Genomic DNA, 13,503 nt, shown 5'->3' with positions numbered 1-13,503 from the left:
TATATTTGAGAGTTCTGTGCGAGAAGGAGGCACCTCAGTTGTGGGTAGTGAAAGTGGAAGAGAGCGCTGTTCATTTACTCCCCCCTGCCAGACTGAGACTCGACCTGCAACCTTTGACATACAAGTCCGACTCTCTAACCTTTAGGCCACAACATTAGGCCTCCTAATCTCCTACATATCGCTTTAAAATATAGCATTCTGTGCAGAATTCAAATGGGTCCAATATGTTTTATGGTCTGTGCCAACTCGCGCATATGATCCGTTCTGTGCTATCATGTCTCTGGACTAGAGCAGTGTGTGTGCGCTGCAGCGGTTAACGTGACACTAATGTGAAACCATTTCATTCATTCTCCTTAATGAAAACATATTTACACTGTTTCAATGACTCACTATCCCCCATATAGTGCACTATGTGCCATTCACAAAGTAGAAAATAGTGAATGTGTGAACAAATGACCGTTTTTAGCTGCAGCTTATTTATAATGTAGGGAACGGGATGCTTTCGATTCAGAAGAGACAGAAAATCCAATGAGATACTGAGGTGCAGCACCTTCAAAATCATTGATCCAAATTGGCAGAAGTGAGAGACTGTAAATTTTGAATGCTTATATTTTCTAAATATAAATTTTTTCTTTTTTTCTTTTTTCTTTTTTTTTTTTTTTTTTGGAGCACACTAGCTTATAGATAACAGTAAGGCTAACATATTCATACTAAAAGCCATGGTGACTGATAATGACAGAATTTTCATTTTTGGGTTCATAAAAACGGGTTGTGGATGAGCTAATGTATTAAAGTGTTATCAACATTACTGTGGTAAGAAGCAGGATGGGACAGAGAGCCCAGGATATTTTATGTTGTTGTTTTTGTTATGTATTAGTTGTCTGCTGCTGCTCTTTTTGCTTTTTTGTTTATGCATATTTTATGATTAAATTTACGATTAACATCCGCCTCCTTCGTCCCTGAACTTGAACTTTGTTACAGTTACATTTAAATTCACTTTATTTTATTTCATTCTAATGATGTGTGAATTACTTTACTATACAGGTCATTTTATCTGACGAACGCAGCGCTGTTTTACTTGGTCAAAACAATCATACTAAAATATGTTTGAGTATGTTGAAAGTTATGTTATAACATTACTCTGTGCATTCATTAGGTGGCTGGTACGAGACACTTGTAGCACATTGCAATAAGCTAGATGGATATTAGAATATCATATAATTTTAAATGATGGAAATAAAGCTGTACTACTTTTATTACAAATAAATCTCTTTCTGATTGTGCTATGTTAACCACGTGACAAAATAACATTGTCTCTGAGGCATGGTAAAGACATGTTACTCGTGGTAAATCAAGAAAATGATATTAAAACAGTAAGACTAACCGTGTTGAGCTATATAACAATGATTCGTTTTCTGTCGATGAAAGCTGCTAACCTGTCTAATAGAATGCATAACATATTAAACATATTGGTGTTTCCATGGTTTCTAAGGAAATCAAGGGTAGGTACTGATTTCTCTAGATTTAAACATTGCTGGAAACATTTGGGATAATGTAAGTACGCCAATCAACAAAACATATAACATTGTTCTAATGGTTATTGATATTTTATATCGTGTCTTTAATAATAAAATTAATTATCGTTGTTAGAAGGACAACAAAGGTGCAGTTTATTTGTTTTTATTCAGACCATTTGAAAACAAGAGAAATTGCCCCTTTATTTTTGACAATTGGCAGTAGAAAAAAAAAAGGAAACTGCATGTATTGAATCTCCTTACAGTTGGAGAACCCAATTAAATAGGCTGTGAGCTCATTCATTGACGTGCTCTATTGTCTGTCATTTGATTAAAGAGTGTTGTTATAGCAGAAGACTCCTTTCCTCAAAATAATGGCAACACTCTTCAAGAATATACTGGCATTTCTCTTTTGACAGTATTCAGGCTTTATGTTTTCAAGGATTTTAACAAGTTGAGCTCCACGTTCTCAGTGTCAGAACCAAATTAACATTTCTCTGACATGAAGTGCGTTCTCTTGTCTTCATGTTTTATGACTGGAACATAATTTCTGACATCAAACCCCAACCATAACCCAAAGGGTTTACTATGTTTATAATGAAATATAAACATATAATAATAATAATAATAATAATAATAATAATAATAATAATAATAATAATAATAATAATAATAATAATAATAATGACATAACCAAGACTACTTAATGCTACTTGAGTTTAAACAAATGACAGCCTCCCATTCATGTCAGGTTATCATCACATGTCTGTTCTGGATCATCTGAGTCCACTTGAAGTTGATTGCGTCTCAGCGCTAAAGCTCAGGGAAGCACTCAAACACCGTGTGAAGCAAAAGATTCTGAGGAAAAGTACTTGAAACAATTTGAAACAATTTTAGGCTACTCAGAAGGGAAATGTTCAACAAATCCTAAGGATAAATCTTGTACCCATTTAACAATCAAAAACAGGCATTTATGTATGCACTTTAAGATCTCTTTCTGAAATGGCATAATTTATATCCAATCCCATTTCATTTTTGTTTGGTGTGTGTGTGTCCCACTACTTGTATGTCTCTGTGTACAGATGGATAAAGGTATCCAAATGTATGTTTAACAGCTACTTATAAGATCCTAACATTTACTTTAAATTCTGCTGTAGGAACATTTACAGAGCTTTTTAATATGCTTTTCTCACATGTATAACATATGGACTTTTTTTATTTATTTATTATTATTTTTATTTTTTTTTATGATGGCTTATTTTGGTGTTAGCATCTAAAAATTGCACCCCAGGGTTTGGCTAGACACATATGTGCAAAAATAAATAAATAAATAAAATAGATTGAGCAGCACATGCTGTGCCATTTACATTCTGATGATTCTATAATAAAGCACAGAAAAAAAAAAAAAATGTGCACAGTGGTCATTATAATGTATGTCATTGAATATGTGTGTACTAGTTTTACAGAAAAAAAAAAGTCAAATAGAAACTTGAGTGTGTTTGAATTAAAAACTGTTTCCTGATTTATTCGTTTTTTTTGCTCTTCTTGCATAACTACCCTTGACAGCTATAATATGAAACATTTATTAAAAGCTTCAGTATTAATGCAATAGAGCCATGGGGTATCACTCTAGTCTAGTGAACCATGTGCAATATTCAAGGTAGTAAAATAAGTTGCATGCCACACTAGAGGAATAAATAACATTAATAGACTTGAACAAGAAGGCCAGAGATGATCACCAGAAACATACAGTTCAGGGACGTTGCCCAAAATACAACACTTATGATGTGCACGCAAGTACACACACTGCAAAATTAGTGAACCAATAATCAAGTGCAAACCACAGCAAATGGTGAAGAAGCCTCAACAACCACTAACCAACATCCTTGGGGCAGACTCAAGGCATTTCTTGGAAAGATAAATATTAAAATCAACCACAAAATCAGCACCAAAACAGCCAACCAGCCACAATAAAAAAAAAAAAAAAGGCATTTTCCATTACCCTTTCCAGAAAATAAAACGCTGTTTGCAAACTGTGAATCAATATTAATTTGTATATTTTATTTTTACTGTTAGTTTCCATTTAAGCGTCATTTGCATAGTTTACTTTTGTCATGTAACATGTGGAATACAAATAGTCATGACAATAAAAACATAAAAATGATGACTAGAAAGAACAAAGAAAGACTCTATATTTAGCAAGGTGTGTGATAAAGAAATAAAGAGCCCAGCATTTAGAAAGTCATTATCCTCAAATCGGTGAGGCAGTAATGGTGCTGTCATAAAGAGGAGGCATGATGTACATGCTGAGGGCAGCTACTGCAGTGTTCCTCTTCGCTCTGATAAAGTCTGCTGTGAGTTCCCTCAACAAGGCTTTCCCATGCACTGCACACATTGAAAATGGCCCTGTACAACTGCTATTCAACATTTTTCCACTTGGAGAACTTTGTAGTTCAAAGGTTTATTTAGTCATTATTTTTCTACATAATCATTATTTTTATTGATTCTGTCTGATTTGAGCACATAATAATCATTTCAATCCCTTCTCTTCAGACCTCTTGAGCACCCTTGAGGTTGCCATGTCCACATTCATTGCAGAATACTTGCTTATACATTTAAATAGGAGTTTGTTAGAATCCTTTATGATATGGGCAGGAAAGATTAAGTAAGGACTGGTGAGGTTCCTAGCACAAACGATAGATTACAGTTCCATATCACTTCACCAAATGATTTTAAAGCCAAAAGGTTCTTAAAGCCTACAAAAAAAACAAAACAAAAAAAAAAACACAATGACACTGACCAAGCAAATAAATATATTAAACAATAGGATAAAAACAACAAATTATTGTCATGGTTTTTGTCACAAAATATTTTTTATTATGTCTTGAAAGGTCATACTGTCTTTCTCCCGCTTTCTCTCTTACTTAAACACACACATATAGAATTTACACACACTCACAAAGACATGTGTTGTTAGTGCTGCTCTGATGAATTGATCAGTAAAAAGCTACATGATTTTTCTCACCAGCGAGGTAATAATGGTATGGTTCTTGAGGTAGGTAAACTTACAGTTTCGCTATTAGAAGAGACAATGCTGCCAAACACTGTTGAGAGATGTACATACTCAGGAAGGTTATTTCACATTTGCTTATTCTTATTCTTATTTCTCTCTCTCTCTCTCTCTCTCTCTCTCTCTCTCTCTCTCTCTCTCATATAACTGTGTTAATAACAGCAGTCTGCTATCAATGGCTCAAGCCTCCATTACTAGCTCTAAAATGATGTTTTGGAATTAGCAATGGAGGCTTGGGATGAGATGCGTAAGAAATTAGTCCCACACACAGGACAAAAACCTTAATTTCTTGAAATGCAACATCTGAACAGTGCATTGAGGTGTGGTAACTTTAGTAAAAATTTAATAACTGACTCTGGGCCATTGAATTGTTAGAAAATAATGCACACCAAAGGTGAGCATTACCACCTTGGGTGTGCATTATTTTCTAATATTTCAATGGCCCGTCGTTAATTATTCCTTACATAATATATCCAAGAGCTGCTACAAAGATTGATATAAGATATAAAAAAAAAACACAGTTTTGCCATTTGCCGAGAAGGCTTTTGTTTGCTTATCAAAGTTAGTCAATAAAACCTACCAAAAGTCCAACCAAACTCTTCATTTGTTATTTGATAATCAATGGCACACTCAGAAATGCAGTATAGACACATACAAGACTTCGCAAGGAATGAATGAAAAAAACAGGCTTATACTGTATATCAGAGGTAATGAACTAATAAGCAACAGCTGATTGCAATGAGTGCTGATGAGTCCAGGCTGAGAATTATAGGAAATGTAGTTTGTGAGGGAATGACAATAGTGTGATGTGGAGTGACCTCTGGTGTTAATCATGGGCATTCTAGCTGGTTACTGCGACACATTGGTCTTTGTATGTATTATTATTAATTAATTAATTAATCCTATTTATTCAACCCATGAATTAAATTCAATTCAATTATGTTAACCTAAAAGAATTTGTAAAATTTGTAAATTTTTAAGGTTGTTCATATATAAAATGCTTACATATTAGACATACAAAATGCACACATACAAAATGTATGTGTACAAGCCACACTTTTAAAACCCGATAAGTTCAGAGTACTCAAAAATTTTGTAGACACGACTGCATCAAAACTTTGCAGGACTTAGTAGTTTCGTTGTCCATGATGACAAAATCAACAGGAGAAATGTTTGTGTCAGTTGATGTCAGTGATGTCTGGCTCGGCCAACTCTTCCTGGAATAGGCATAGAGGGTAAATCTGTAAATTTAAAGAATTAGGTCACTTATGAATGAAAATTTCCTGATAATTTACTCACCCCATGTCATCCAAGATCTTCATGTCTTTCTTTCTTCAGTCGAAAAGAAATTAAGGTTTTTGAGGAAAACATTCCAGGATTTCTTTCCATATAGTGGACTTCAATGGGGTTCAGTGGGTTGAAGGTCCAAATGTCAGTTTCAGTGCAGCTTCAAAGGGCTCTACACAATCCCAGATGTGGAATAAAGGTTTTATCTAGCGAAATGATCTGTCATTTTCTAAAAAAAAAAATAAAAAAAAATAAAAATGTATACTTTATAACCACAAATGCTCATCTTACACTGCTCTTCGTTCCGCCATGCATGACGTAATCATGTTGGAAAGGTCACGCGCGATGTAGGTGGAAGTACCGATCCAGTGTCTACAAAGTGAACGTGCATAGATAAGACCCTTATTCCTCTGGGATTGTGTAGAGCCCTTTGAAGCTGCACTGAAACTGCAATTTGTACCTTCAACCTTATGAACCCCAGTGAAGTCCACTATATGGAGAAAAATCCTGGAATGTTTTCCTAAAAAACCTTAATTTCTTTTCGACTGAAGAAAGAAAGACATAAAGATCTTGGATGACATGAGGGTGAGTAAATTATCAGTAAATTTTATTTTGAATTGAACTAATCCTTTAATTTATGAGATTAAAACTAGACATTTATATTTACTGCAGTTCTATTAATGCACTGAATACTTACATTTCAAGTCTGAAAAAAAAAAAAAAAACTGTGGGTCGTCCTCACATGTACACTGGGAGAGCACAAAGAGCTTGTTTCCTGTTTACATGTAAACCTGAAAATTAACATGTAAAACAAGCAAGCCAACTTTATTTTATACACTGAAGACAGTGATGGAGGAAGTTAGTGTGGACAAATCTGAACTCACCGGAAGATCATAAACATTCAATGTCACGCATCATCTCTGAAATTTTGCTAGTGTGTGTCGCTTTCTTTGATAGAGAGAAACTCAGCACAAATCTAGAAAATCACAAACACACACAAGTATATAACCAACAATGGATTTGTAAAAGAGAAAGACTAGTCTGTGTCCTGTTATCTGAGGAGACATCACACAACTTGCACGCCAAATCAACAGAAGTTACTTTAAGTGTTGAAGCTCACTCTTTAATATTCAGCATCCAGTTCAGCCTGCAATTAAAAAATGTGTGTTACTTAACTACAAGTTTGTAGATTTGTTTTGAAAACTTAATATCCAATATATTGCTAAAGTCATGTCTGTGTATTAGCCTTAACCTAATCTTGGATGAAGTTAGCGGCTAGTTTTTGCATGTAGAAATAATACATAGACCAAATAAAATCACATTTAGCAGGGTTGCGTTTCCCCCAAAGCATAAGTCTAAGTTGATCGTAGAAGCATTTGCCACCAATGGTCTCAACGATCGACTGTGCTTATGGGGAACCCAGCCCTAAACAGTGCACTTAACCAGAGCAACATTCAAACATTCAAGGACTACATTTACTGAAAAAATACCAGCTAACGTTAACATTACTTCCCTGCTTTGATGTTAAAACTACACTATAAGCAGTGGCGCTAAAATAGCATTAAAAAGCACTGGGGAAATGCTGCGCTTTACCACGCTGCGTAAAAACAGCGATTAAAACATTTCTTCATCATGATATTCTTACAACATTCAAAAAACAAATAAGAAATGTTCACAGATGTTTTACTCAAAAATGTTGAGCAACACAAAAATAAAACTAAATTCCTCATTATGTATTGTTTTAAGGTGCATTATGTAAGAGACTTTGATTGCAGTGTTCTCAATCTTTATAGAGTTAGTAGTACTGTTCAGGTTTACAGTGATAATTAGATCATGTTGGATATTGAACATTTCTGTTTGAGGACAGAGGTAAAACTAAATTGTCAGCCCTAAACTGTGTGTGTTAACCTTCTATAATACAGCTGTTTTGTTCTGTGACCTCAATCTGTCAGTGAGTGATAATGTACATTGGACTAATCTAGAGCTATGCTAGTCCACAAATAAAGAAACATTACATTCTACACTCACAGACCAATAATGGAAAAGTTTTAAATTCAAAAAATTCACTCAATTCCCTCAGTCCAAACCTGACTTGTGCACTGCTGAGACTTGATAACACAAACTGCTTTTAGTTTTTAGCTATAGGCAAATCAAAGTTACTGAAGGCCAATGTGGGCGGGAAAATAAATAAATAAATAAATAATCTCTCAAAATAATCTCAGTCCTCTCAAAAGCAAAAATCTTTTCTGAGACATCACTAACATACTTCTTCAAATCCGTCATTACTTATTTAAGTATGCTGTCAATCAAAATCTGTTTCCAAGTTCTGTCATTCTTTACCACCTCATCAGAGTACAGCACCAGTCTCTTTTGTTACAAGGTAATTTCCCTTCTGAAATTGCTGCCATCACAAACTGAAGGTTCATATACATCAGGATGTAAATAGGGTTTTGGTGACAGTCTGTCTCAGTAGGATGGTAAGAGGCCATAACTAATATTTATCGTATGTTTTCTGTTGGTGAAGAGATCACTCTGGGGAAGCCATAAGGTGGAGTGTCTCCTTAGACAGAAATATTACATCTAAAGTGGTTCTTATATCTCTTTACCAAACAAACAAAAAAAACATTCAATGGAAATCAGAGTACAAAAATGCTATATATTATATGATTGTGATATTATGTAAATCACAGAAATTCACTAAAGTAAACAAGATTATTTGCAAGAAAGCAGTTATAGCTTCTTAACATTGTCATCAAGAACACATCTCTATAACCAGTCTGTGTCTGCTCTCTTTTCCACTCTCCCCTTTTCCCTTGATTTCCCCATCTACCTTGTGGTCTGACTCACACCTTAATTAGATTAAGACATATAGTACTTTCCTGACAATTCTCCCAAGACCTAAATGGAACAAATGATTGAATCCCTATTATCTAAAGCAATTATGAATTGATACCTGGGGGAAGAGACTTCTGACATAAAACATTCAATATTCTCTTCTCCCATGTGATCTTCTTTTAAAATGTTTACATTACATCATACTGCTCTGTTTTTGCTATTATTATATTCTATGGATGTCAAAATATGTCATTGTGCATTTCTGTTATGTTAGGTTGGCAGGTTGGCACACTGTATTATTTTTAAAGGGAAGATAAAAAGTACAGAATATAAATGTTTTAATTCTTCACCAAACTCACACCACTAAACGTTTGTGTGACATGAATTTTAATTAATTATTAATATATGATGTATTATTAATTTCAACAAATTTCAACCAATTTCCCTTTATAATGGTTTCAGTTTTTTTTTTTTTTTTTTTTAATGACTTAAATAATCAGTCAGTCCATCTCAGTCATAAAATTAACCTATTTCAGAATGATGAATTATAATTTTTGTTTTATTTTATGTGTCAAAACCAAACCAACTTCCCCCCAAAAAGTGAACATTTATTTCAGGCTACCAAAAATACAATAAAAATACAACAGATTACTCACTATAAAAGGCATAATTCATACAAACATGAAAATTGTGTCATCATTTACTCACCCTCATGTCATTCCAAACTTATGACTTTCTGTCTTCTGTGGAACACAACAAAATTTGTTTACGTATTTAATTCTATTTATCTAAATTATTTTTTATAACAGTTTTATAGTCATAAAAAAAAAAAATTTGTAATTGAAATATATACTATGAAACTGTTACGTTACAGAGGGATCGGACACAGAGATTCACAGATAAGTGATGTTTATTAAAACCAGTGAGCAATAGTAGCAGTGCAGGAGTGAAGCAATGGTAATGCAGATGACTGTTGAGATAAGAAGAGATAGTTACAGTCCTTTCTGTTTTCAGATGAATGAGTCTTTGGAGTCGCTGGAGCTGGACATCGCTGGAGACAAAGGAGCACTCACACATGGAAGACGGAACCCACTGGGATAACAGGACACACTGGAGACAGGTAAGTAGAGAGCGGGGAGTCCTTGAGGTAAGCATAAACGTAAGTATCTGTAAACGAGACCTGACATAGAGTGCTGTGTGTGAGTGCTCTATGTAGTGGTGCTGATGAGTGTGATAATGACGTGCAGGTGGCGGTGACCCCCCCTCCATGGCCCGCTCCTGAGGGCCGAGGACCTCGACGTCGTGGTGGTCGTCGTCCTCTTCCACGCGGGGCAGGTCTGTCAGGGTGGCTGTCGTTTAAGGTTTGTAGCAGGTTAGGATCGAGGTTGTTTCTTGGAACCCAGGAACGCTCTTCAGGGCCATAGCCTTCCCAGTCCACGAGGTACTCCAGCTGACCACCACGGTGCCGGGAGTCCAAGATCTCGTGAACCTCGTATGCTGCACTGTCCTCCAGGATGAGTGGAAGGGGGTGTTCGTCAGCTGTCACGTCAGGCCCTGTGGAGACAGAAACAGAAGGGTGGTGAGGTTTGAGTAGTGAGACGTGGAATGTGGGGTAAATACGATACCCAGGAGGAAGTTGGAGCTGATAGGTGACTGGGTTGATATGCTTGATGATGGGGAATGGGCCAATGAACCTGGGACTTTTTGCAGGGCAGACGCAGTCTGATGTCCCGTGTCGACAGCCAAACCTTCTGTCTGGGCTGGTATACTGGAGTGTTGGAGCAACGAAGGTCAGCCGAAATTCTGCATCTGCGCAGGGCTAGTTGCAACTGGTGGTGTGCTGAATCCCAGACCCTCTCGCTCTCTCGGAACCAGTAATCCACACGTCCGATGGTTCCCTGTTCCAGGGGAACAGTGGGGGTTGGTAACCGAGTACGCACTGGAACGGAGTGAGTCCTGTAGTCGGTTGCCGTAGGGAGTTCTGCGCGCACCCGGCCCAACCCAAGAGTTCTGGTGGTCATGACAGAAGGTACGGAGGAAGCGGACGATCTCTTGGATTTTCCTCTCCGTCTGCCCGTTCGAATGCGGATGGTATCCAGAAGTCAGACTGATGGCCACACCTAGGAGCGAGTGGAAAGCCTTCCATACTCGAGATATGAACTGCGGTCCTCTATCGGACACAATATCCTCAGGAATTCAGAAGTACCGGAATACATGGTTGAACAACAGCTCAGCAGTTTCCATGGCAGTGGTTAAACCTCTCAGTGGGATTAGACGACATGACTTGGAGAAACGATTGATGATTACAAGGATGCAGGTAAATTCATCAGATGCTGGAAGGTCGGTTATGAAATCAACTCCTAGGTGTGACCAGGGTCGATTTAGAACGGGCAGAGGATGGAGCTTGCCGGATGGTAGATGCTGTGGGCTCTTCGAGATGGCGCACTCCCTGCAGCCCTGCACGTACCTTCTGACATCTGCTGCCATGTTTGGCCACCAGAAGCATTCTTTTAGCAATGAGAGGGTTTCATTGGCCCCCGGGTGACCAGTGCCAAGTTGTGTGGGCTGAATGGATGGTTGAAGTGGGTCGTGACCGGGTGATGTAGAGCAAGCTAGGCGGGCATCCCGGCGGAGGGTTTGTGGAGGCATTGGAGGAGGGGATGGTCTCCTCCGACCACTTGATCGGACTGACGATGAGGGAACTTGGAATGATCGACTCAGGTTCTTCAGACTTTTCTTCTGGAGCATGGAAATGGGAGAGGGCATCAGCTTTCACGTTCTTTGAACCTGGACGATAGGAGATGGTGTAGTGAAATCGGGAGAAGAACATGGCCCAGTGGGCTTGTCTTAGATTCAGTCTTTTAGCAGCACAGAGATATTATAGATTCTTATGATCTGTGAGGACCAGGAATGGGTGTTTGGCTCCCTCCAGCCAATGCCTCCACTCTTCCAGAGCCAACTTCACGGCTAGGAGTTCTCTGTCACGGCACTGTAACAATGGGGCAGTTAACTGGGTCCCACAGTCGAGATCCGCAGTATGAAGTGAAACACTTCAATGCATAGTGTTTCCTTGTGGAATGAGCTCTGGAGTGAAGTATGATCTTCACAACCTCGGTTGAGAGATAGAAATCTATGAGTTGAGCCCCCTCAGAGGCCAAACCCACAGGTTCCATATCTCTGGGCAGGGGTGAAGGGTCACGGCTCCCACTTGAGACAGAAAGACCCTCCTTACCAGAATCTCTAAGGGAGAGCCGTCGAGGAGGAACACCAGGTCCAAGAACCATAGTCGGCTTGGCCAGTGCAACGCTACTTATTCCGTCCCGGCGGACCTTCTCCAGAACTCCAGGGAGCAGAGCAATTGGGGAAAAAGTGTACAGACATAGCCTCAGCCATGTCTGTATCATAATGCCCAGCCCCAAGGAAGCTGGGTGTGTGAGGGAGAAACAAAGTGGACAGTGAGTCGTATCCTGAGACGCAGACAGAACCACTTCTGCTTGGCCAAAAAATGTCCCAATATTCCATAACTGCTCCATGTGACAAGAACCAAGGCTTCCTCCATATTATCAAGGTGCAAAGACCTTGATCGTGTGGAGTGGGTTCCCCCTCAGGGAAAACCCCCTTGGTCTTGAGCCACCACTGCAGGGGTCTCATGTACAGCAGGCCAAACAATTCAAGTTGGACGCAACTGCCATCAGACCCCACTGCATCCACACATTTCGCGAAAGTGCAGGGTGATAGAGCTAGACCAAAGGGAATAAGCCAATACTGGTATGCTTCACACCCGAAAGTGAACATCAGGAACTTCCCTGTGGTAGGATGGATACATGGAAGTATGCATCCTGAGATCTACAGGAAAGCATCTGGACGTGTGGATTACTGGTTCCGAGAGAGCGAGAGGGTCTGGGATTCAGCACACCACCAGTTGCAACTAGCCCTGCGCAGACGCAGAATTACGGCTGACCTTCGTTGCTCCAACACTCCAGTATACCAGCCCGGACAGAAGGTTTGGCTGTCGACACGGGACATCAGACTGCGTCTGCCCTGCAAAAAGCTGAGTCCCAGGTTCATTGTCCCAAAGCATCATCAACATAGCGTGAGTTCCCTTGAAAGGGAAACTTGTATTTTATACATATCCTTAGTGTATATAAAATAACTTTATGAAAATAAGCCTTTATGAAACAGCAAATTTCCTCACAAAACTCAGTAGTTGAATTACAATTCAACAAAACATACGATATCAAGAATGCCCCATGAATATCCTGTTCTAAATTTGTGTTCTCAAACTTAATGGACGGAACCTTTAAGAAGAGCACATCAGGAGGACCTGACAGATGGAGAGTCAAGCCCTTCAGTAATGGGGTCATCAAGCAAAACTCCAGAGTGGACCTGTCATGTCACATACATTTAATAACAAATGGCAGGTGGGGTTGTGGTCAAGGCTGAGTGACCCAGAACAGCCCTCCCTTTGAATAACACCTTTGAACTCAGGACAATATTGCCAGACATAGCAGGATGTTGTTTTTTCAAGGGAATGTAGTTACCAGTCACAAACAGAAGCAGACGAGCAGTCTTGGCTCTCCCTATCTGGGGCTGGAGGTTGGACAGGTTGGAGAAAGGAAACAGATTTTTGATCCAGATGTCTCTTTGACCTTTTTGGCCACCTCCCAGTATTACTGTGGGCCTTATTGGCACCCACTGCTTATCAATGTCTAGAATTGTATGCTGCTTATTATGCTGCTTTTGGACATAATGCTGGCCATTGTCCATAATTCACATTTTATGCACAAGCAGTTGTTG

The sequence above is a fragment of the Chanodichthys erythropterus genome, chromosome 11 (genome assembly GCF_024489055.1).
Source record: "Chanodichthys erythropterus isolate Z2021 chromosome 11, ASM2448905v1, whole genome shotgun sequence".
NCBI classification, from domain to species: Eukaryota; Metazoa; Chordata; class Actinopteri; order Cypriniformes; family Xenocyprididae; genus Chanodichthys; species Chanodichthys erythropterus.
Note: the sequence above shows the minus strand (reverse complement) of the source record.